The sequence below is a fragment of the Stenella coeruleoalba genome, assembly GCF_951394435.1.
Source record: "Stenella coeruleoalba genome assembly, chromosome: 3".
In the NCBI taxonomy this organism is placed as follows: Eukaryota; Metazoa; Chordata; class Mammalia; order Artiodactyla; family Delphinidae; genus Stenella; species Stenella coeruleoalba.
This window is the reverse complement of record NC_137148.1, coordinates 97450078-97475625: the sequence shown is the minus strand read 5'-3', so window position 1 is coordinate 97475625 and position 25548 is coordinate 97450078. Positions and strand designations below refer to the sequence as shown.

The window sequence follows — 25548 nt, the reverse complement described above, 5'->3', positions numbered from 1 at the left end:
TGGGTCATATTGTACTACCCTTTTGATATATTACAGAAGCTTATATTTTATTTAATGGCTTTAAATTATAATTTATATATCTTATGTACTTTTATTATAATATTTGGGTACTAAGATAATGGTAACTTCACCAAATAAATAGGAGAGATTTTAATATTTTTCTGTGACTTGGAATAGTTTAAATAATAGTTAACCTAACTTCATTTAGGTGAACTTGAGGTGCTGCCATTTTGTTGTATATGTACAGGACGGTGGGCTGGGAAGCCTTTGTCACGAACCTATAGTACCTATTTCAACTTCCCCCAAATGACTCCGTCCCTGAATTTGTTTTCCTTGGGGGAGGGGGGGATGGATTGTACCATGAATAAGAAGTATTAATTTTTTTAAAGACAAATTGACTTTGAAGATATAAAAAGTTCACTGCAAGAAATAAAAATTGTGAATGAAGAAAAAAAAAATAGTTTTGCTCCTTAAAAATTACATGGAGCTCTATGGTGAAGCCACCTGATACTGGTCTCTTTAAAATGGTAACTTTAAAACCCTTCTTTCAAACTCTTTCATGAAAATTATTCAAGCTTTCTACTTCTATTTGCTTCATTTTTTAATAGTTTATCTTTTCTAGGGAATTATTCCTTTCCCTTGGGTTAACAGATTATTTGCCATATACCTATATATTCTTAAGTACTTATTTTAATTTCTTCTGGATGTTTCCCTTTTTTTTTTCTAATCATAAACACACACACACACACACACACACACACACACACACACACACACACACACACTTTTCTCCCCCATGAACAGACTCAAGAGGGATTTCCTTGTTTATTGAGCTTTTAGAAGTATTAGCCTTTAGATTGTTTTAATGGCTATTAAACTTTATTCTTACTTCATCAATTTGAACTTTTAGCTTGATCAATTTATTTTACCTTTTTCAGCTAAATTATTTTTTCTGATTGTAGGATTTGTGCTATAAGTACTATGTTTCTTTATTAAGATTAGTGAGTTTCTTCTTTAATAATAAAAGGAAAGAAGACTGTAATGTTTCTTCTTAGTATAATTGTCATTGTATCCTATAGTTTTGGATTGATGTGTTTTTGTATCTATACCATTGATATAATTTGTAATTTGTTTTGATTTCTTTCTACCCATGGATTATCAGAGTTCTTAATTCTCAAGTGTTATAACATTTTTGTAGCTATTTTTATTTTTATTTTGTTGGATCATGATAAAATAACATTGCCAACAATATTGTGAATAATTTTATGATTTTTATCAGGGTAAGTACATGGCAAATTTTTGTGCATGTTCTATGAATATAAAAAATTTACCTTCTCTATTTAACAATGAAAGTGTTTTTTTAGTTTGTTATTGTGGTTTTACTTTATGCTGTTATTTTTGGCATGCCCAGGCTATTTTATATTGAAAAAGGTATATGGAAAGCTTCTATTTGTGTGCTTTTAATGAAGTTATTCCTACATTTTCTTCTTTTTTTTTTTTTTTTTTTTGTGGTACGTGGGCCTCTCACTGTTGTGGCCTCTCCCGCTGCGGAGCACAGGCTCCGGACGCGCAGGCCCAGCGGCCATGGCTCACGGGCCCAGCCGCTCCGCGGCACGCGGGATCCTCCCGGACCGGGGCACGAACCCGCGTCCCCTGCAGCGGCAGGCGGACTCTCAACCACTGCGCCACCAGGGAAGCCCCATTTTCTTCTTTTTAAATTTATTTTATTTATTTATGTTTGGCTGTGTTGGGTCTTTGTTGCTGCACACAGGCTTTCTCTAATTGTGGTGAGCGGGGGGTACTCTTTGTTGCAGTGTGCAGGCTTCTCATTGCAGTGGCTTCTCTCCGTGGCATGCGGGATCCTCCCGGACCGGGGCACGAACCCGCGTCCCCTGCGTCGGCAGGCGGACTCCCAACCGCTGCGCCACCAGGGAAGCCCCTTAGAAACATTCTTGCAAGAACGGCCTTTGGCATCTGAGAATGTGAATGGTAAACAGTTTGCTGCACAGATATAAACTTTCCCTAAAGGATGAGTGGCTCACTGTTGTACAAACAATGTGGTGTACAATGAATACTTGCTTTTCTGTAGGAGTCTAAAATTTTGGTGCGTGCCAGGCAGAGGGTGCCTATGTAACTAATCTCCAGTAAAGACCTTGGGCCCTGTGTCTCTAATGAGCTTCTCTGGTAGGCAGCACTTAACACAGGTTGTCACAGTGTAATGCTGGAGGATTTAAGTGCATCCTCTTCAACCTCACTGGGAGAGGACTCTTGGAAGCTTGAGCCTGATTTCATTTGGACATGTGTCTTTTCCCTTTGGTAATTTTGCTTTGTGTTCTTTTGCTGTAATAAGTCTTAGTCATACGTTGAACTAGATGCTGAGTTCTGTGAGTCCTAGTGAATCACTAGACCTGTGAGTAGTCTTGGGAACCCATGACAAACTGCGTAACAAAATTCTGCAAAACATAGTATCTTAAAACAGCCATATTATTGTATCTCACGATTTTGTTGGTCAAGAATTCAGTTTGACTTGTTGTCAGAGGTCACTTGGTGATTTTCATCTAATAGTTGGTTTGGTCTGGTGGGTCCAAGAGCTTTCTCCATGAATCTGGCACTTTGGCAGCGATGGATGGAAGGCTGTGCTCAGCTGGGACTGTTGACTGGACTGCCTACATACGGCCTCTCCTGTATTACAGCCCTAAAATGCCAATTAAGAATCAGACTATCCTGAATAGACCGATCATTTATTTATTTTATACTGCTGAAATAGCTTATATTATTATTTTTAGCTGGAATAATTGGAGTTCTGAATTCCCTGTATTACCACATATTTTGTAATGTGTGGTTATTAATTCCTTTTGTTTTCCCCAAACTACCTTCCCTTTGAGTGTTAAGGGATATCTTTTTGTTCTGCTGAATAATTCTGTGTTCATGTTATCTGTACTCTTTGTGATTTTATTAACATGTAACATCTTCTTTTGGCTTTCATATTTCTAAGAAGAGAATGTTTTTATTATATCCTCTTTAGAGAGTGACTATTCTAGTTATTTTTATCTTAACCGTGTCCAGGTTCATTTTTTCATTTGAAAATGAAAAATCTGACCTATATGCAATATGATAGGCTGAGATGCACCATATATATTTTTTTCCTCCAGAAGAACCATGGAGGCATGAGTTCCCTTTGCAGAAAATATTATTACTTTTTATGGCTAGAAATTATTCTTACTTAAGTGGAAAATTTTCAAACCTGTGATTAGAAATATTTCTTTTTTACTCACCAGTTTGTAGTTCCTTGAGAGCCCTTGGAGCCTTTTTTTAAATGAATATCATGAAAAATTCTTGAAATCTTTCAGCGGCTTTTACAAATTTTAGCTCATAGTTTGATAGCTTCACATTTGAGTTCCTTCAGGACTCCTGAGTGAATGTTATTCAATCCTAATTTATTTGTATTCAGCAATCATGTTTATTTTTTGGTATTAATAAATGACATCTCTGTTGGATAATATTGCATGTTAGAAAATTTTAGCATGCATTATATAATTTCATTCTTTAAGCAAATTGTTAGATGGTTTGAATAAGTATTTTTTAAAAATTGAATCATAATGTTTTATAGTAGCAGTTAATTTGGCATTCTGTATATGCTATGGATTGTAATAGTTCATATTTGTGAATATTATGTGGCTCTCATTTTAAGAAGTTGTCTCTTTTCATAGCTTACTCCAATTACTTACAATACTATTTTTTTCTGTTTTTGAGATTTAAATAAAAATAATCTCTAAATTAGAATGATAGACTTAGAAGGAAGCTCAAAACTCTGGGTACTAGGGACACAAGAGGTTTTTCATTATCCTCCTTGTAATTATTTTGAAAATTTTCTACATTGAGCAGGAAATTTCAAAGAGGAAAATAAAAATTGCTTGAAATCCTACTATCCATAAATAATCATAGTTAGCATTTTGGTCATTTCCTTTCTTCTGCATCTTCCTGTGGATTTGAATAGTATTGTTAATTATCTCACTTCATAGATGAGAAACCTGAGGCTTAGAGTGATTTTTTAAGTTTGAAAATAGAAGAACTAGAGTGAGAATGGAGATCTTAACGACTCCAAATCCCACTGCTCATGGGCATCTGTTCAGTTTTAGGGGCACCACACTACCATCCTGAGTCCTGGTGTTTAGATGATTGTTGTTGTTGTTAATGTTGATCAAGGCAGGCAGGATATTATGCAGTCCACTTGCATCAGGGATGTTCTGAGATTGATATTTGGATACCTGAGGTGAACCCTGGACACTCATGATCACAGTGAGTCTCCCCTCTGCTTTAGTGCACTTAGAGTGCTCAGTTAGGTGATTGAATTTCAGCCTTGATTTCTGACTTATCATTCCATTTCCCCCAGTGGGACTGAACTCTGCCTTAAATCCCCACCTCCCTAGTTCTTGCTCCTAGAAACTGGACCACAGAAGCTCCACCCACTGACTGGAATCTTGTTCCAAAGATAGGATCATGGTGGTACCATCCACCTGACTCTTCTGACCTTGTCTCACTCACAAGTTAGAGTGCTTTTGGCTATTTGACCACCATTTCAGTGTCACTAAAGATATGGATGTTTGCACTGTTGGTCACTCTCTTTAGGGGGGCAGCCCTACAGTGTGGACTCACTCATATCTACTTTCTTCCTTTTTCTCACTAGCATATATATATTGAAGTTGAAATAGTAGGGACTTTCAGGTTTTTTCCATCAGGGTATACTACTTCCTTAGGATAATCCTAAACTATTAATTAGATATTGAATCTCTGCACTTACCATGTTTTCGTGTATATATATATATATATATATATATATATATATATATATATATATATCTTCTGAACTATTCCCAGTAAAATGAACTTGAGAATTTAGAATCCCTTTAAAGTAATAATTTTCAATCTAAAGTTTACGGGAGTGGTTAAAGACTGAGGTATATACATTTGTGAGTCATTTCCACTTAGGTGGCAAGTGAAACCAGGTTATGGATGATATTATCTAGAATGAGAATATGGAGTTAAAAACAAGTATTTAAGATTGGACCTTGAGAAACTTGAGTATTTAATAACCAGGAGAGAAGGTTGAAACCACAAAGGAGACAAAGAATGTGTAGCCAGATGGGTAGAAAGAAAACTAAAGGAATGTGGTGTCTTGAGAACAAAGGAAGAAGAGTGTTAGCAAAGTTGAATGCTCCTGAGAGATCAGTTAAGTGAGTACTGAGAAGTATCCATTAGTTTTAGTGACATGACGGTTATTGTTTATTTTAGTCAGAGTGTTACAGTGGAGTGATAGGATGGAAACCAGGCAGTCAGGCTTAAGTGGCAAGTAGAGGTGAAGAAATGGATCCAGTTGGTATGGAAAACTATCTTAAGTAGTTTGGTAAGAAGAGAAGTGAGGTAGAAACAAGGGAATTGTGAAGTTGGTGGAAGATGTTTTCATTTATTATATATTTCAAGTAGGGGAGACTTAAGTATAATTAAAAAACAGTGGGAAGGATTTAGTTGAGAGGGAGAGGTCAAGTGTGTCACAGAAAGAAAGGATGTTTGATAGTATATTATGTTTCTGAGGAAGCAAAAAGGCTGCATAAAGCTGCTTTGAATGATCTTTTACAAGTCTTTTTGTGTTGCATGCTTTTATTTCTCTTCAGTAAATACCTAGGAGTGGAATTCCTGTGTCTTTTGTTTAACTTTATAAGGAATGGCCAGTTATCCATTTTACTTCCTCATCAGCATTGTATGAGAGTTTCAGTTGTTCCACATTCTTGCCAACGCTTGTTAGTGTTTTCAATTTTAGCTAATCTAAGGGCAGAGTAGTGGTATCTCATTGTGGTTTTGATTTGCATTTTCCTGGTGATTAATGATGTTGAGCATCTTTGCATGTTTTTAGTTGATCATCATATTTTTTATTTAGTGAAGTGTCCTTTCCTATTTTGGGGGGATTGATTGTTTTATTATTGAATTACAGGAGTTTTAAATATATTCTGCAGAATAGTTCTTTCTCAGACATATGTGTAGCAGATATTTTGTTCTGATCTATGTTTTGCCTTTGCATTTCTTAATGTTGATTTTGAAGAGCAGAAGCTTTTAATTTCAATCAAGTCCAGTTTATCAGTTTTTAAAAAATGGTTTGTATATTTTATATCCTAAGAAATATTTGTCTACCCACAGGTTACAAAGATTTTCTCCTACTTTTTCTTTTAGAAGTCATATATTTTTATTTGAGTGATACATTTTTAGCTGATATTTTTGATTTAAGTTAATTTTTTGTGTGTGGTGTGAAGAAAGTAAAATTTCATTAAAAAGATATGGCTATGTAGTTGTTCCAGTACCTTTTGTGGGTAAGATTTGTCATTCCTCTAATGAATTACTGTGATTCATTTGTTGAAAATACCTTGACCATCTATGGTTCTGTTTCTGTTCCACTTATGTATGTGTTTATCTTTAATGTCAATACCATTCTGCCTTGATTATTGTAGCTTTGTGGTAAGTCTTAAAATCACATAGTGTAAGCCAACCAACTCTATTCTTTTCCTTTTTTAAATTTTTTTTGTGAAAATTGTTTTGGATTTCCTTTGCATTTCTGTATACCTTTTAGCATCTGTTGTTTATTTTCCAATATAAAATAAGTGGGAGTGGGATTGTATTGAATCCCAAGTGAGGATGGGTAGAAAAAGTGAAATGACCTTTTCCAATCAGATTTACATTTTAGAAAGGTCACTCTTCTGACAGAGTGCAGGAGTGCATTAAAAGAGAGTAGGATTGGAGACAGAACAACTTATAGTCCAGGTGATAGATGAAGACTAGAAGAAAGACATTGGTGCAAGTACATACTTTTGAAACCTCTATCAGTTTTCTATTGCTGCCCTAACAAATTACCATGAATTTAGTGGCTTACAACAACACAAATTTATTATTTTATAGTTCTGAAGATCAGAAGTCTGGTACAGTTCCTGGACTAAAATCAAGGTGTTGATCTCCTATGTTTTTTTCTCCTGTGTTGCTTTCTGGAGGACCTTGGGGAAAATCTGTTTCCTGCTCCTTTGGGTTGTTGGAAGGATTCCATTCCTGTGCTTGTATGTCTGAGATCCCTGATTTTTTGATGGCTGTTGACCAAACGCTGTTCCTAGCTTCTGGAGGCTGTCCACCTTCCTTGGTTAGTGGTACTCATCATCCATGTTCAAATCCAGCAATAGCAGGTTGAGATCCTCTCATGCATCCTTTTTTTCTTCTTCTTCTTCTTTTTTTCCCTTCAGTCCTATCTCTCTGACCAGCTGGGAAAGGTTCTCTGATTTTAGAGGCTCATGTGATTAGATTGGACCCACCCATATAATTCAAGAGAGTCTTCCTATATCAAGATCTGTAATTTAGTTACATCTACAAAAATGAAAACTGTATAAAAACTATACTCAGAAGTCTCACTCTTTTTCATATCCCTTCTTCCTCGTTTCCACATATTCTCCATGGGTAATAACTTTTACTAACTTCTTGTTTATTCTTATAGCATTTTTCAAGAAGCAAGCAGATATATACATATATTCATAGTCTCATTTCTATGTTTTTTACACAAAACTCTCTTACTATACATATTCTTTTGCATGTTTTTTAACTTAACACCATTATCGTTGAAATCACTCCATATCAGTTTATAGAGATCTTCCTTATTCTTTTGCTTATAGTACCTGTACTATAGTACCTGTACTCCTTATATCCTTTAAATAGATGAACTATGCTTTATTCATCCAGTTTCCATAGAAAGGCATAGATTATTTCCAGTGTTTACTCTGACAAATAATGTTGTATATATGTTGTTTCATGATTGTGTAGGTGCTTCTTTGGGGTAAATTCCTCGACATGGGATTGGTAGATCAGAGGGTAAATACTTATGTAGTTTTATAAATATTATCAAATTCCTTTCCAACTATTTTCTCTCATTTTACGTACCTATCAGTAATGTTTGAGAGTGCCTACTTCCGAACAGCCTTTTCAACAAATTTGTTGTCAGGCTTTTGAATTTTGTCAATTGGATAGGTGAGAAATGGTATCTCATTATAGTTTTAAAAAACTAACTTTACTGAGGTATAATTTATAGGAAGTAAAATGAATTTATTTAAAATATACAGTTGATGATTTTTGACAAATGCATAATCATGTAACCACCACAACAATCAAGATGTAGAATGTTTCCATCATCCCTTAGAGGTTCCTTGTCCTTTTTGTGCTCAATTTCTCCATCCTTCATCCCAGCCCCAGACAATCACTGATATGAATTCTGTCTCAATAGATTCCCCGCCCCCTGCCTTTTGGAATTTTAAATAAATGTAATCGTATAGTATGTACTGTTTTATGTCTGATGTCTTTTGATTAGCAAAATGCTCTTGAGAGTCATCCATGTAAGCATGTGCATAATTTATTCATTTTTTTTACTCAGTGGTATTTCATTGTATGGGTAATTGTTTATCTGTTTACTTATTGATAGATATTTGGGTCCTTTCCAGTCTTTACTATTATTAATAAAACTGCTGTGAAAATTCTTATACAGGTTTTTGTGTGGACATATATTTTCATTTCTCTTGGGTAGATACCTGGGAGTGAAATTGCCAGTAAGTGTATGTTTTACATTATAGGAAGCTATCAAACTGTTTTCTAAATATATATCATTTTATATTCCCACCAATAGTGTTTGAGAGCCAGTTGCTTCACATCCTTTATAACATTTGGTATAGCCTATGTTTTTAGTTTTAGCCACTCTAATGGATGACTAGTGGTATGTAACTATGGTTTTAGTTTGACTGTTGACCATTTATGTATCTTCTTATTATTAAGTTATCTTTTTAATGAATGAGTTGTAAATATTCTGGATATCAGTATATTGTCAGATATATGCAGTGGATTTTCTTCCACATTGTGGTTTATCTCTTCATTTTCTAAATAATGCCTTTCACAGAGCAGAAGTTTATAATTTTGATGAAGTCCAACTTATAATTTTTTTCTTCTATGTTTCATGTTTTTCATATCCTAAGAAATTACCTCCCTCCAAATCACAACTATTTCTTTTATGCTTTCTTCTAGAACATTTGTAGCTTTTTTAAAAAAATTATTTATTTTATTTTTTATTTTATTTTTGGCTGCAATGGATCTTTGTTGCTGTGTGTGGGTTTTCTCTAGTTGCAGTGAGCGGGGGCTACTCTTTGTTGTGGTGTGCGGGCTTCTTAACTGTGGTGGCCTCTCTTGTTGCGGAGCATGGGCTCTAGGCACACAGGCTTCAGTAGTTGTGGCTCGTGAGCTCTAGAGCACAGGCTCGGTAGTTGTGGCGCACGGGCTTAGTTGCTCTGCGGCATGTGGGATCTTCCTGGACCAGGGCTCGAACCTGTGTGCCCTGCTTTGGCAGGCAGATTCTTAACCACTGAGCCACTAGGGAAGCCCCATTTGTAGTTTTGCTTTTATGGTGGTCAATTTTGAGTTAATTTTGGTAAGTGTGACTTAAGGGTTGAGGTTTATTTTTTTCCCAGTGACTATCCACCATTTATTGAAAAAATTATCTTTTTTTTTCATTGAATTACTTTAACATCTTTAAAAACATCAATTGAATATGTATGGGTAGATCAATTTCTGGATGCTATATTCAGTTCCATTGATCTGTGCCTTTCCTTATAGTGATAATACTCTGTCCTGAATACTGTAGCTTTCTTTATAGACCACCTTGAAGTCTGGTATTATAAAGTCATTCAATTTTGTTCTTTTTAAAAATTGATTTGGCTAATTCTCAGTCATTTGCATTTTCATGTAAATTTTAGAATCTTCTTGTCAGTTTCTGCCAAAATGCCTGCTGTAATTTTGATTTGGATTACCTTAAATCTTTAGATCAGTTTTGAGAAAATTGACATCTTAACACAATTGAGTCTGTCAGTCCATAAACGTGAACATGGTATATCTTTCTATTAATTTTTCTTCCTTAATTTGTTTTAACAAATTTGTGGCTTTCAGCATTTAGGTCTAGCACATATTTTGTTAAATCTATCTCTAAGTGTTTCATGTTTTTTGATGCTATTATATTGACATTATATTTTGTTGATTTAATTTTCTAATTGTTTGTTGTAATATACTGGAATACAGTTCAGTTTTGTATATTGACCCTTGTTTTTCGAGACCTTTTAAAATTTGCTTATTACTGGCAGTAGGTTTTTAATAGATTTCTTAGGTTTTTAAAAACTTACGTGATCACATGTAAGTCATTTTTAGATGGTGAGGTGGTAAAAAAGATGATTATGTTGTGGAAATTTTGTTAAAAACTTAGGAGAATACAAAAAATATAAGATTTTCACTTAAGGCACTGTACAGTAGCTCATAGGATGTAAGATCTTTCCCACAATAGCAAAGATCAGTTGATTCAAAATTTGAAAACTTGCATGTACTTTTATTTAGTTTATATGAGTCGTGTGATAAAAGAGACACAGTCCAATTAATACTTTGGGTAAAAAATAATTTGGTAAGCTCAAATGTAGGAAGAAGGTGGCTTTGGGTAAGCCACTGCCAGGGTCTCATGATCCAGGGACAACCTCTCCAGGAGAACACACGGCATGCCTCAGGCTGTTGCAATGTCACACGGGTCTCTGCCACCACAGACACACTCCACAATCCAGTTATAGCTACCTGTACTCCTCCCTCCCCCTGGCATAGGTGAGCCAGAGCCCCCTAATCAGCCGCTGCTTTAACCCCATCCTGTCTGGGTGGGAATAGATGCCTGAGGGCGACCTACACCCAGCAGTGGGGCCAAAACCAAAGCTGAAGCCCAGGAGCTTCATGCAGCCTCAGGAGCAGCGGATTAAATCCCCACAATCAACTTGATGTACCCTGCATCTGTGGAATACCTGAATAGAAAATGAATCATCCCAAAATTGAGGCAGTGGACTTTGGGAGCAACTGTAGACTTGGGGTTTGTTGTCTGTGACTGATTTGTTTCTGATTTTGAAGTTTTTCTTAGTATAGTTTTTAGTGCCTGTTATCATTGGTGGATTTGTTTATTGGTTTAGTTGCTCTCCTATTTTTTTATTATTAATTTTTTTAAATTTTAATAATTTTTAAAAAATTTATTTTTTTTAAATTTTATTTATTTTCTTCTTTTCTCCCTTTTCATCTGAGCCGTTTAGATGACAGGCTCTTGGTGCTCTGGCCTGGTGTCAGGCTTGAGCCTCTGAGGTGGGAGAGGCGAGTTCAGGACATTGGACCACCAGCGACCTCCTGGCCCCACGTAATATCAGTTGGTGAGAGCTCTCCCAGAGATCTCTGTCTCAACACTAAGACCCAGCTCCACCCAATGACCAGCAGACTCCAGTGCTGGATGCCCCATGCCAAACAACTAGCAAGACAGGAACACAACCCCACCCATTAGCAGAGAGGCTGCCTAAAATCATACTAAGTTTACAGAAACCCCAAAACACACCACCAGATGTGGCCCTGCCCACCAGAAAGACAAGATTCAGCCCCACCCACCAGAACACAGGCACCAGTCCCCTCCACCAGGAAGCCTGCACAACCCACTGAACCAACCTTAGCCACTGGGGGCAGATACCAAAAATAATGCGAACTACGAACCAAACACAGTAAGTTAAGCAAAATGAGAGGACAGAGAAACACACAGCAGATGAAGGAGCAAGGCAAAAACCCACCAGACCTAACAAATGAAGAGGAAATAGGCAATCTACCTGAAAAATAATTCAGAATAATGATAGTAAAGATGATACAAAATATTGGAAATAGAATGGAGAAAATACAAGAAACATTTAAAAGGACCTAGAAGAACTAAAGAGCAAACAAACTGATGAACAACAGAATAAATGAAATTAAAAATTCTCTAGAAGGGATCAATAGCAGAATAACTGAGGCGGAAGAAAGGATAAGTGACCTGGAAGATAAAATAGTGGAAATAACTACCACAGAGCAGAACAAAGAAAAAAGAATGGAAAGAACTGAGGACAGTCTCAAGACCTCTGGGACAATATTAAATGCACGAACATTGGAACTATATTGGTCCCAGAAGAAGAAGAGAGAAAGAAAGGGACTGAGAAAATATTTGAAGAGATTATAGTTGAAAACTTCCCTAATATGGGAAAAAATAATCAGTCAATTCCAGGAAGTGCAGAGAGTCCCATGTAGGATAAATCCAAGGAGAAACATGCCAAGACACATATTAATCAAACTATCAAAAATGAAAGAAAACATATTAAAAGCAGCAAGGGAAAAACAACAAATAACACACAAGGGAATCCCCATAAGGTTAACAGCTGATCTTTCAGCAGAAACTCTGCAAGCCAGAAGGGAGTGGCAGGACATATTTAAAGTTATGAAAGGGAAAAACCTACAACCAAGATTACTCTACCCAGCAAGGATCTCATTCAGATATGACAAAGAAATTAAAACCTTTACAGACAAGCAAAAGCTAAGAGAATTCAGCACCACCAAACCAGCTTTACAACAAATGCTAAAGGAACTTCTCTAGGCAGGAAACACAAAGGAAGGAGAGACCTACAATAAAAAGCCCCAGACAATTAAGAAAATGGTAATAGGAACATACATATCAATGATTACCTTAAATGTAAATGGATTAAATGCTCCAACCAAAAAACATGGACTGGCTGAATGGATACAAAAACAAGATATGTATATGTGCCATCTACAAGAGACCCACTTCAGACCTAGGGACACATACAGACTGAAAGTGAGAATGGAAAGAGATATTCCATGTAAATGGAAATCAAAAGAAAGCTGGAGTAGCAGCCAACATCGTTCTCAGTGGTGAAATACTGAAGCATTTCCGCTAAGATCAGGAACAAGACAAGGTTGCCCACTCTCACCACTATTATTCAACATAGTTTTGGAAGTTTTAGCCGCAGCAATCAGAGACGAAAAAGAAATAAAAGAAATCCAAATCGAAAAAGAAGTGAAGCTGTCACTGTTTGCAGGTGACATGATACTATACATAGAGGATCCTAAAGATTCTACCAGAAAACCAGTAGTTTTCTACCAGAAAACTGCTATAGCTACTACTATAGGTAACTACTATAGCTAATACATGAATTTGGTAAAGTAGCAGGATACAAAATTAATGCACAGAAATCCCTTGCATTTGTAGATGCTAATGAAAAATCAGAAAGAGAAATTAAGTACACATTCCCATTTACCACTGCAACAAAAAGAATAAAATACCTAGGAATCAGCCTACCTAAGGAGACAAAGACCTGTATGCAGAAATCTATAAGACACTGATGAAAGAAATTAAAGATGATACAAATAGATGGAGAGATATACCATGTTCTTGGATTGGAAGAATCAACATTGTGAAAATGACTCTACTACCCAAAGCAATCTACAGATTCAGTGCAATCCCTATCAAACTACCAATGGCATTTTTCACAGAACTATAACAAAAAATTTCACAATTTGTATGGAAACACAAAGACCCTGAATAGCCAAAACAATCTTGAGAAAGAAAAATGGAGCTGGAGGAATCAGGCTCCCTGACTTCAGACTATACTACAAAGCTACAGTAATCAAGACAGTATGGTACTGGCACAAAAATAGAAATATAGATTATTGGAACAGGATAGAAAGCCCAGAGATAAACCCACACACATATGGTCACTTTATCTTTGATAAAGGAGGCAAGAATATACAGTGGAGAAAAGACAGCCTCTTCAATAAGTGGTGCTGGGAAAACTGGACAGCTACATGTAAAAGAATAAAATTAGAACACTCCTTAACACCATACACAAAAATCAACTCCAAATGGATTAAAGACCTAAATGTAAGGCCAGACACTATAAAACTCTTAGAGGAAAACATAGGCAGAACACTGTATGACGTACATCACAGCAAGATCATTTTTGACCCACCTCCTAGAAAAATGAAAATAAAAACAAAAATAAACAAATGGGACCTAATGAAACTTAAAAGCTTTTGCATAGGAAAGGAAACCATATAGAAGACGAAAAGCAGCCCTCAGAATGGGAGAAAATATTTGCAAACGAAGCAACTGACACAGGATTAATCTCCAAAATTTACAAGGAGCTCATGCAGCTCAATATCAAAAAAACAAACAACCCAATCCAAAAATGGGCAGAAGAATAAATAGACATTTCTCCAAAGAGGATATACAGATTGCCAACAAACGCATGAAAGGGTGCTCAGCATCACTAATTATTAGAGAAATGCAAATCAAAACTACAATGAGGTATCACCTCACTCCAGTCAGAATAGCCGTCATGAAAAAATCTACAAACAATAAATACTGGAGAGGGTGTGGAGGAAAGGGAACTCTCTTGCACTGTTGGTGGGAATTTAAATTAATACAACCACTATGGAGAACAATATGGAGGTTCCTTAAAAAAACTAAAATTAGAACTACCGTATGACCCAGCAATCCCACTACTGGCCATATACTCTGAGAAACCATAATTCAAAAAGAGATATTTACTACAACGTTCACTGAAGCACTATTTACAATAGCCAGGACATGGAAGAAACCTAAATGTCCATAGACAGATGAGTGGATAAAGATGTGGCACATATATACAATGGAATATTAATCAGCAATACAAAGGAACAAAACTGAGTTATTTGTAAGGAGGTAAATGGACCCAGAGTCTGTCATACAGAGTGAAGTAAGTCAGAAAGAGAAACAGAAATACCATATGCTAATGCACATATATGGAATCTAAAAAAGCGGTACTGATGAACCTAGTGGCAGGAGCAGAATAAAGACGTAGACATAGAAAACGGACTTGAGGACACGGTGGGGGTGAAACGGAAGCTGGGGCGAAGTGAGAGAGTAGCATTGATATATATACACTACCAAATGTAAAATGCATGGGTAGTGTGAAGCTGCTGCATAGCACAGGGAGATCAGCTAGGTGCTTTGTGGTGACCTAGAGAGGTGGGATAGGGAGGGTAGGAGGGAGGCTCAAGAGGGAGGGGATATGGGGATATATGTATACATATAACTGATTCACTTTGTTGTACAGCAGAAACTAACACAACATTGTAACACAATTATACTCCAATAAAGATATAAAAAATTAAAAAAAGATGAACCAATTTTGTCAATGTGTATGAAAATATTGAAGGCATGTGTTTATGTGGTACATGAATGTGTTATTGGAAAACTAAGTATATTTCGAACAACTTAGATACATGAACTACTTTTTAAACTCTGATGAAATCTAAATACAGATTAAAAAATTTATGTTTGATATTTAGCCCCTTAATTAAGATGTTATGTATATATAAAATATACAATGGATTTCAAGGACTTGGTTTTAAGAAAAGAATATAAAATCTCTTAATAACTTTTATAGTGATTATATGTTAAAATATTTTATTTTTGATCTTTTTGGTTAAATAAAATATATTATTAGAATTAATTTCACCTTTTCCCTTTTGTTCTAAAAATTCAGCTAGTAGAAAATTTAAAATTACATATGTTGCAATATGTTTTTATTAGACAACATTGAGCTAGATTATTTTATTGTCTTGCTTTCATAACAGTTTGTGAGTGTCTTCTGGATGCTTGAGGTTAAGAGAAGTTTAAGATAAGAGCTGTTTGGTCTTAATTCAATCAGTAGTAATTCCTTGGTTATCCTGGTCACTTCAATGACTGTTATAAGGTTTGTAATGCATTTTATTTATTAAATATTAATGGTTTGATCCAATGGATCTTACTGGGTTGTGATATGTGAAAGTAGTAATGTGAAATGAATTTGTGTTTGTATATATTAATTACTGTAACTTCTTGTGAGCCATATTATGATACTGACGGCGTTTAAGCCTCTAATTGACTGCATTCTTTCAGAGGAGTACATTATTCAGAGATGTTTTGCACCCAGTTTAGGGTGGGATGTGAGTGGCAGTGGATGCACTGTAGACTTTCTTGCAACAGCTGTCACAGTTGGCAGAGGGAATGCTGGAGAAGCACGGCATTAAATTGGCCCAGTGGACACAATTATTTCAGAGAAAGAAGAGCTGTTTGCATAGCAGGCATGCTTGGACTAGTTGGGCAGCTGGTATGATTATGTGCCTCACTTACAGGGCATGGTCGATAAAACTGCCTCTGTTTATGAAGTGATGTGGATGCTGTAGTTGGAACAGATGGCTAAAAAATACTTGACCTTCTAATACTTTGATATACTAATAATGAAAATAATTTTTTAAAAAAGAATCAGGAGAATTCTTATAGATTCGGGAAACAACCTGAATACAAATGGAAAAATGTAGCCAAATTTAGTCAGAAAAAAGAAGACATACTAAAATATCTCTTTTATTGCATCTAGAGGTTACTAATGAAATCTCATTTTTGATAAAATTGTTATATAAATATGTTAGAATGTCACCCTGCAAAATTTCACACTTAGCCCTCCATGTATTTTTGTTCTGTTCTTTTACCTGATTAATAATAATGCACTATATACATTTTAAAAAACACTTTCTGCCTCTGCCTTCACTAGACATCTGAATTAAAGAAGGTAATTCATGTAATTAAAGCACAAAACTTGTGAAACTAGGATTTTGCCTTTTGGTGACTTGCTGTAATTTATATCCTAAGTATTGCATTCTATCTAAAAAGTAAGGTCCACCAGTTTTCAAAGATACATAGATCCCAGAGAAATGGAAATAAAAACAAAAATAAGCAAATGGGAGCTAATGAAACTTAAAAGCTTTTGCACAGCAAAGGAAACCTAAACAAGACCAAAAGACAACCCTCAGAATGGGATAAAATATTTGCAAATGAAGCAACTGACAAAGGATTAATCTCAAAAATTTACAAGCAGCTCATGCAGCTCAATATCAGAAAACCAAAAAACCCAATCAGAAAATGGGCAGAAGACCTAGACATTTCTCCAAAGAAGATATACAGATTGCCAACAAACACATGAAAGGATGCTCAACATCATTAATCATTAGAGAAATGCAAATCAAAACTACAATGAGATATCATCTCACACTGGTCAGAATGGCCACCATCAAAAAATCTACAAACAATAAATGCTGGAGAGGGTGTGGAGAAAAGGGAACCCTCTTGCACTGTTGGTGGGAATGTAAATTGATACAGCCACTATGGAGAACAGTATGGAGGTTCCTTAAAAAACTAAAAATAGAACTACCATACGACCCAGCAATCCCACTACTGGGCATATACCCTGAGAAAACCATAATTCAAAAAGAGTCATGTACCAAAATGTTCATTGCAGCTCTATTTACAATAGCCCAGAGATGGAAACAACCTAAGTGTCCATCATCGGATGAATGGATAAAGAAGATGTGGCACATTTATACAAAGGAATATTACTCAGCCATATTACTCAGCCATAAAAAGAAATGAAATTGAGTTATTTGTAGTGAGGTGGATGGACCTAGAGTCTGTCATACAGAGTGAAGTAAGTCAGAAAGAGAAAAATAAATACCATATGCTAACACATATATATGGAGTCTAAGAAAAAAAAAGAAAGAAAAGGTCATGAAGAACCTAGGGGCAACATGGGAATAAAGACACAGACCTACTAGAGCATGGACTTGAGGATATGGGGAGGGGGAAGGGTAAGCTGGGACAAAGTGAGAGAGTGGCATGGACATATATACACTACCAAACGTAAAATAGATAGCTAGTGGGAAGCAGCCACATAGCACAGGGGGATCAGCTCGGTGCTTTGTGACCACCTAGAGGGGTGGGATAGGGAGAGTGGGAGAGAAGGAGACACAAGAGGGAAGAGATGTGGGAACATATGTATATGTATAACTGATTCAATTTATTATAAAGCAGAAACTAACACACCATTGTAAAGCAATTATACTCTAATAAAGATGTTAAAAAAAGATACATAGAAAAAATTTTTTAATTAATTTATTTTTGGCTTCGGTGGGTCTTCTTTGCTGTGCATGAGCTTTCTCTAGTTGAGGCGAGTGGGGGCTGCTCTTTGTTGGGTTGTGCAGGCTTCTCATTGCGGTGGCTTTTCTTGTGGAGCTCGGGCTCTAGGCGTGTGGGCTCAGCAGTTGTGGTGCACGGGCTTAGTTGCTCTGCAGCATCTTCCCGGACCAGGGCTCGAACCCGTGTCCCCTGAATTGGCAGGCAGATTCTTAACCACTGCGCCACCAGTGAAGTCCAATACACAGAAATTTAAATGAATTAATTCAAAATCTAAGAACTTCAGAGTTTATAAAATATGAATTACTGAAGAGTCTATACAAGATTATCTGCCTAGAACTTTACTGTACCTTATTTAATGGAATGTGTAGGACAGACCTCATGGCCTAATGAGTATCAGCGCAGGCCCTGATGTCAGACTGCCTCGCTTTATACCTGGCTCCACAACTTACTTGCTGTTTGACATGGCAAGTTACCTCTGCTCTTAGATTCTTCATTTGGAAAATAGAAATAATGATAGCATTTACTTAATAGATTATTGTGACATTCAAATGTGATGATACAGGCAAAGTATTTAGCATAGCTCCTGGCTCATAGTGTGTACCTACTAAGTATTATTTACTTCTAATGTATATAATGTCGTTGGCTAACTGAGGCTTGCCTAATTCATTTACTTTTTTCTTAGTTAATAAATTGTACTTTACTTCATATTACCAAATAGTAACAGAATGTAGTATATATTTCTGAAGCTAGAGGGTCTTGAGTTTCAATAGAAAACTGAGTAAAGTTCTTCATTCTTTCCTGAAAAACTGTATTTTTTAAGGGATACATTTTAGTCTCAGAAAGCAATGACTTAATCTTTTTCTTGCATCACAATAATTAAATAATTGTTGAAAAGACCATAAGTATCATTCAGTTTTTTTGAATTTAATTTTTAATAAAAGTGAGATATTCACATGGCTGAAAATTTAAAAGATATGAAAGAGTATAGAGTGAAAAGTCTTCTCGCCTCTATACCCCATGTACCCATTTCCCGTTCCCAGATGTAACCAATATGTCAAGTTCTTATGTATTTTTCCAGATTATTTTATTTATATACAGTTAAATCCCCTCTTTCCTAGATATGTGGTAGATACCTGCTCCTCTGTTCCTTGCCTTTTTCATTTAACAATTTATTTTAGGACCTGTCTGTATCTGTATGTAAAGAGGTTCCTTATTTTTAGGTTCCTTATTTTTAGCTGCCTTGTATCTCATGTATGGATGTACTGTAATTTATTGCTTGATGTTAAATTATTCTTCCTTTGTCATTTGTTTTTCCTATTCATTTTTCTCCTTAATTTTCTGGTAATAGCTTTGTATGGATCCTGTGTTTGTTTCTTTTTTCTTTTTTTGCTTACTCATTTTTATTTGAGGCCTGTTAATGCAAGGAGGTACCTGTGAGAGAAAGACCAGGGCCCCGGGAGGAGTTTTCTTTGTTATCTTAGGTTTGTTCAAGATTTCACCCAAAGCACCATCTGTAAGAGAACAAATTGACTTGGACTTTCATCAGAATAAAAACTTCTGCTTTTCAAAAGTCACTGTTAAGAGAATGAAAAGAAAAGCCACAGACTGAGATAAATTATTTGTAAAGAATAGGTTGAAGAAAAGACTTGTATTCATAATATGTAAAGAATTTCCAGTTTTCAGTAATAGGAAAACAAACATCTCATTAAAAAAATGGATGGGCTAAAGTTTTGAACACTTTTACCAAAGAAGATAGATGAATGGCAAATATGCACATGAACAGATGCTTAATATCATTAGTCATTAGAGAAATACAAATAAAACCACGATGAGATACTATTACACACCTATTAAAATGGCTAAAATTAAAAAAGACTGTTCACACCATGTATTGGCAGAGGTGTAGAGTAACTGAAACTCTCATACACTCCTAGTGGCATTGTAAAATGATGCAGCCACTTTAGACAATAGTTTGTCAGTTTCTTAAAAAGTTAAACATGCGCATAACATATGGTCCAGTCATTCCACTCCTGGGTATTTATGCAAGAGAAATGAAAGTAAGTGTCCATGCAAAAACTTCTTCATGGAGTGAGAAGTGTACATTTCTCTTAAATTTTAGTGCTTCTGGAAAATTTTTATTAGCAATATTCTATATATGGTTCAACAGAGATGGGGAATGTTCATTATAGTTTCCATGTTTCTCTTTGCCTGTTCGTTTCTCATTTGATAGCTGCAAAGTTGTATCTACAGAAGAAGAACCCTTGTAAATTTACAAAAACCTGATGTCTATCTTGAACTATACTATTCTGTCTCTTCTACTCATTAGGTACAAAAATATAAATATTTGTCGAACTCATAGCACCACCATTTTCAAGTGTCATTTTTGCCAGCTGTTTATTTTTTGAAGTAATTTTACCCTCTAAGATGAGTAGTGTTTGATTTTCCTCTATTTTTTGAGAGAATTGTTGATGTTCTAGAAAAATGAGTTTCAAATAATGTTGGTAGTCATTAGAAGGAAATGATATTTTCAATTGATAATACTCTTATAAACCATGTTATTTCTTAGGTTCATGAACTTTCAAAATCTCAAATCTCATTTTTTCAAGTAAGCAATGGAGGTTTAAAAAAAAATCTTAGATCATGGTATTTAGAGTCATAGGAATCTGGTAAAAAAGAAAGCAAAGATAGCATTTGGATCATGTTCTTGTAAGATTCATGTCACTTAATAGATATGTTAAAGATTGGTATTTAGACCTTCACTGTTTGCTTTTTCTGTGTGAATTTGAACATAAGATAAATACAAGGTAGTGTTCTTGTTAAATGTTTTGTTGGAGAAATAAAATGTATATTCCAAAATAGATGTATATTAGAATGCATTCAAAATCTGATATAAAACATTAAAACTGTGAGATTAATTCTGTTGTACAAAGTTACTAATCAGGATGATCAGATCATTTGCATATAATGTTTTGCTGATAGCATCAGAATTTTAAGGTGATTGAAATGATTTTCAGTGTGCTTCAGTAAGCCATATGAAAATACCAAAAAGCATACTTACCTTAGTTGTTAAGGAAAATCCCAAAGCAAAATACTTACTTAAATTAGAGAGTTTAGGTCTTGGTTCATATATAAGTTTGAATGCATTTTAGTACTTGATATTTGCCAGTAGTGTGAGTTTATAGAGGTCTCAAAGCCTAACAAATATATGAGAATTGAAATAATATGGGAATGGAAAAAAAACTGAGATGTATTTTTAAAAAAGAAACAAGGAAAAATAATAACAAGTTAGTTGTGTCTGGAACCTAATGAAAAAACCCATTTCAGTTGAAAATTAGGCAGTGTGTTTTTAAAGAGATTTTTAAAAAGTCAGAAGAGAATCCCAACTGTTACCACTTGATGATGATGAGTGTTTTTGAGTTAATGAACTTTTAAAACAGTTTGTTTCTGAAGTTTAGGAACCTAAAATTCTATTATAAGACATATTCTAATTTTAGAGATGTTGAAATGTGGAGAGAAAATGCGTGTCTAAGAATCAGTAAAATACAAGGTTATTGTTTACAAGCACAACAAGGTAGAAGAACTTGTCTAAAGTTATAAAAAGTGGTTAACAGTCTAGATGTGAATCGAGTTCTAGTCTGGCTTTAGAATTCTTTCAGCCACTAAAATACAGTGCCTCACCTATAGAAATCTTTGTCAATACCTAAGATATACAAAAAAAAAACCCAAACCAAAAAACTGTACTTCATGGCATTCCATTGAATAGATGTGCTGTAGTTTATATAACCATTTCCCTACTGATGTATATTTAGTTTGTGTCCAGCTCTTTGCTGTTATATAAGCAGTGCTACAGTAAACATCCTAATACATGTGTATACATATGTATTTATCTGGTGGATAACAGGAAGTAAAATGGCTGTGTCAAAGAGTATTCATGTTTCAAATTTTGATAGAAACTATAAAGCTGCCATATCGGCTTTGGCCATTGGGAGTTCTTTCAGATTGGTTCCTGTGTCCTTCTGACATGCTTCAGCCTTTTTTCCCCTCTCTCTCAAGTACTTCCTTACCTTCTGTCACTATAATGTACTCCAGGCTCATCTTCTATTTTTCCTGCCCCAGTGCTAAAATTTCTCCAGCTCAGCCATTTCTCCAGTGATCCCTGGTTCCTTCCATTGACAAATTATATTTAGAGGGCTTCCCTGGTGGCGCAGTGGTTGAGAGTCCTCCTGCCGATGCAGGGGACACGGGTTCGTGCCCTGGTCCGGGAGGATCCCACGTGCCGCGGAGCGGCTGGGCTCGTGAGCCATGGCCGCTGAGCCTGCGCGTCCGGAGCCTGTGCTCCGCAATGGGAGAGGCCACAGCAGTGAGAGGCCCGCGTACCGCAAAAAAAAAAAAAAAAAAATTATATTTAGAAACTAAACTGTGGGCTATAGGTATGCTTGCTGCTACTGGGGTGTCACTTTGATAGGGCCTCTCAGTTGACAGCCCTAGAAAATGTATGTGTACATACATCTCTAATTATTTCCGCATCTAGCTAGTCTGTATCTGCATACATATTAAAGCAAATGAGTTTGTACTGGTGTCTCCAGCTGTAATCCAGCACCACAGGGTTCATTCTAGCCTTTCTCCCTTGCTTATTTGTAAATTTGTTCTCTGACCTTGAGGAACCTCCTTTCCATTACTACAGTTTGTCTATTTCTTCAACCTGAATTCAGTGCATGTAAACTAGTTTCAGAGTTATTAACTTCCGTCCCCATAAGAAAACACACCAACAAGACTACTATGTTTATGTACAGTTCTTTTCATCTTCAGCTCAATAGTAGCAAGTTAAAATACCGTTTTCCAAAGTTACTTAGGTCAGTTTTGTTTTTTCTCATCATCTTCAGGGATATTATTTTATATCACTTTTAATCATTTTTTAATTAATTTTTTAAACATCTTTATTGAGGTATAATTGCTTTACATTGTTGTGTTAGTTGCTCTTGTATAACAAAGTGAATCAGCTATACATATACATGTATCCCCATATCTCCTCACTCTTCCATCTCCCTCCCACCCTCCCTATCCCACCTGTCTAGGTGGTCACAAAGCACCGAGCTGATCTCCCTGTGCTATGCGGCTGCTTCCCACTAGCTATCTCTTTTACATTTGGTAGTGTATATATGTCAATGCCACTCTCTCACTTTGTCCCAGCTTACCCTTCCCCCTCCCCGTGTCCTCAAGTCCATTCTCTACATCTGCCTCTTTATTCCTGTCCTGCCTCTAGGTTCTTCAGAACCATTTTTTTTTTTTTTTTAGATTCCATATATATGTGTTAGCATACAGTATTTGTTTTGTCTCTTTCTGACTTCACTCTGTATGACAGACTCTAGGTCCATCCACTTCACTACAGATAACTCAATTTAGTTTCTTTTTATGGCTGAGAAATATTCCATTGTATATATGTGACGCATTTTCTTTATCCATTCATCTGTTGATGGACACTTAGGTTGTTTCCATGTCTTGGCTATTGTAAATAGAGCTGCAGTGAACATTGTGGTACGTGACTCTTTTTGAATTATGGTTTTCTCAGGGTATATGCCTAGTAGTGGGATTGCTGGGTCATATGGTAGTTCTGTTTTTAGTTGTTTTTTTTTTTTGCGGTATGCGGGCCTCTCACTGTTGTGGCCTCTTCCGTTGCGGAGCACAGGCTCCGGATGCGCAGACTCAGCAGCCATGGCTCACGGGCCCAGCCGCTCCGCGGCATGTGGGATCCTCCCGGACCGGGGCACGAACCCGTGTCCACTGCATCGGCAGGCGGACCCTCAACCAGTGCGCCACCAGGGAAGCCCCCGTTTTTAGTTTTTTAAGGACCCTCCATACTTTTCTCCATAGTGGCTGTATCAATTTACATTCCCACCAACAGTGCAAGAGGGTTCCCTTTTCTCCACACCCTCTCCAGCATTTATTGTTTGTAGATTTTTTGATGATGGCCATTCTGACCAGTGTGAAGTGATACCTCACTGTAGTATTTATGTGAATTTCTCTAAGGATTAGTAATATTGAGCATTCTTTCATGTGTTTGTTGGCAATCTGTATATCCTCTTTGGAGAAATGTCTATTTAGGTTTTCTGCCCATTTTTGGATTGGTGTTTTTGTTTTTTTGATATTAAGCTGCATGAGCTGCTTGTATATTTTAGAGATTAATCCTTTGTCAGTTGCTTCATTTGCAAATATTTTCTCCCATTCTGAGGTTGTCTTTTGGTCCTGTTTATGGTTTCCTTTGCTGTGCAAAAGCTTTTAAATTTCATTAGGTTCCATTTGTTTATTTTTGTTTTTATTTCCATATCTCTAGGAGGTGGGCCCAAAAGGATCTTGCTGTGATTTATGTCATAGAGTGTTCTGCCTATTTTTTCCTCTAAGAGCTTTATAGTGTCTGGCCTTACATTTAGGTCTTTAACCCATTTTGAGTTTTTTTTGAGTATGGTGTTAGGGAGTTTTCTAATTTCACTCTTTTACATGTAGCTGTCCAGTTTTCCCAGCACCACTTATTGAAGAGGCTGTCTTTTTACCATTGTATATTCTTGCCTGCTTTGTCAAAGCTAAGGTGAACATATGTGCATGGGTTTATCTCTGAGCTTTCTATCCTGTTCCATTGATCTATATTTCTGTTTTAGTGCCAGTAGCATACTGTCTTGATTACTGTAGCTTTGTAGTATAGTCTGAAGTCAGGGAGCCTGATTCCTCCAGCTCCATTTTTCTTTCTCAAGATTGCTTTGGCTATTCGGAGTCTTTTGTGTTTCCATACAAATTGTGAAATATTTTGTTCTAGTTTTGTGAAAAATGCCATTGGTAGTTTGATAGGGATTGCACTGAATCTGTAGATTGCTTTGGGTAGTAGAGTCATTTTCACAATGTTGATTCTTCCAAGCCAAGAACATGGTATATCTCTCCATCTGTTTGTATCATCTATAATTTCTTTCATCAGTGTCTTACAGTTTTCTGCATACAGGTCTTTTGTCTCCTTAGGTAGGTTTATTCCTAGGATTTTATTCTTTTTTTTGCAATTGTAAGTGGGAGTGTTTCCTTAATTTCTCTTTTAGATTTTTCATCGTTAGTGTATAGGAATGCAAGAGATTTCTGTGCATTAACTTTGTATCACTTTTAATCATTGATTATTAAAATTATGGGGGTGCATAAAATAATGATATATTGTATGGTAACCTGACATATTGGCAGAAAAATAAATAGATAAGAAACCTTTTGTAGCTTTTATTTCAAATAACATTTTAACATAGATCCATGATAAAAAAGATTTCAAGGAAATATGGATATTCATTTTGTTTTTCCGAGTAGTTCTCTTTAAAACGGAATTATTTTCTCATACATATTATCTTTAATACATTTAAAAGTTCAGATACACCAATTGTAATAATTTTTTTTCTAAGATAGGAAAATAATGTAATTAGATAAGATTATTATTTCATTGGTTTATAGAACTATAAGGATGAAGGAATCTATTCTGTTTATTTATTTGTTCATTTTACCTTATTTAATCTTTGCTAGCCTTTCATGAATGAGGGAATATTATTAGTAAAAGTGAAGGGTAAGAAAAACAAGTTAGAAGAATAATG

At 35.8% G+C, this 25548-nt stretch overlaps 1 protein-coding gene across 3 annotated transcripts in view; it reads left to right on the top strand.

Annotated features, from left to right (window-relative positions):
• Positions 1-25548, top strand: part of DTWD2 (DTW domain containing 2) — a 90445-nt gene that overhangs the window by 35125 nt on the left and 29772 nt on the right. The window lies entirely within an intron of this gene.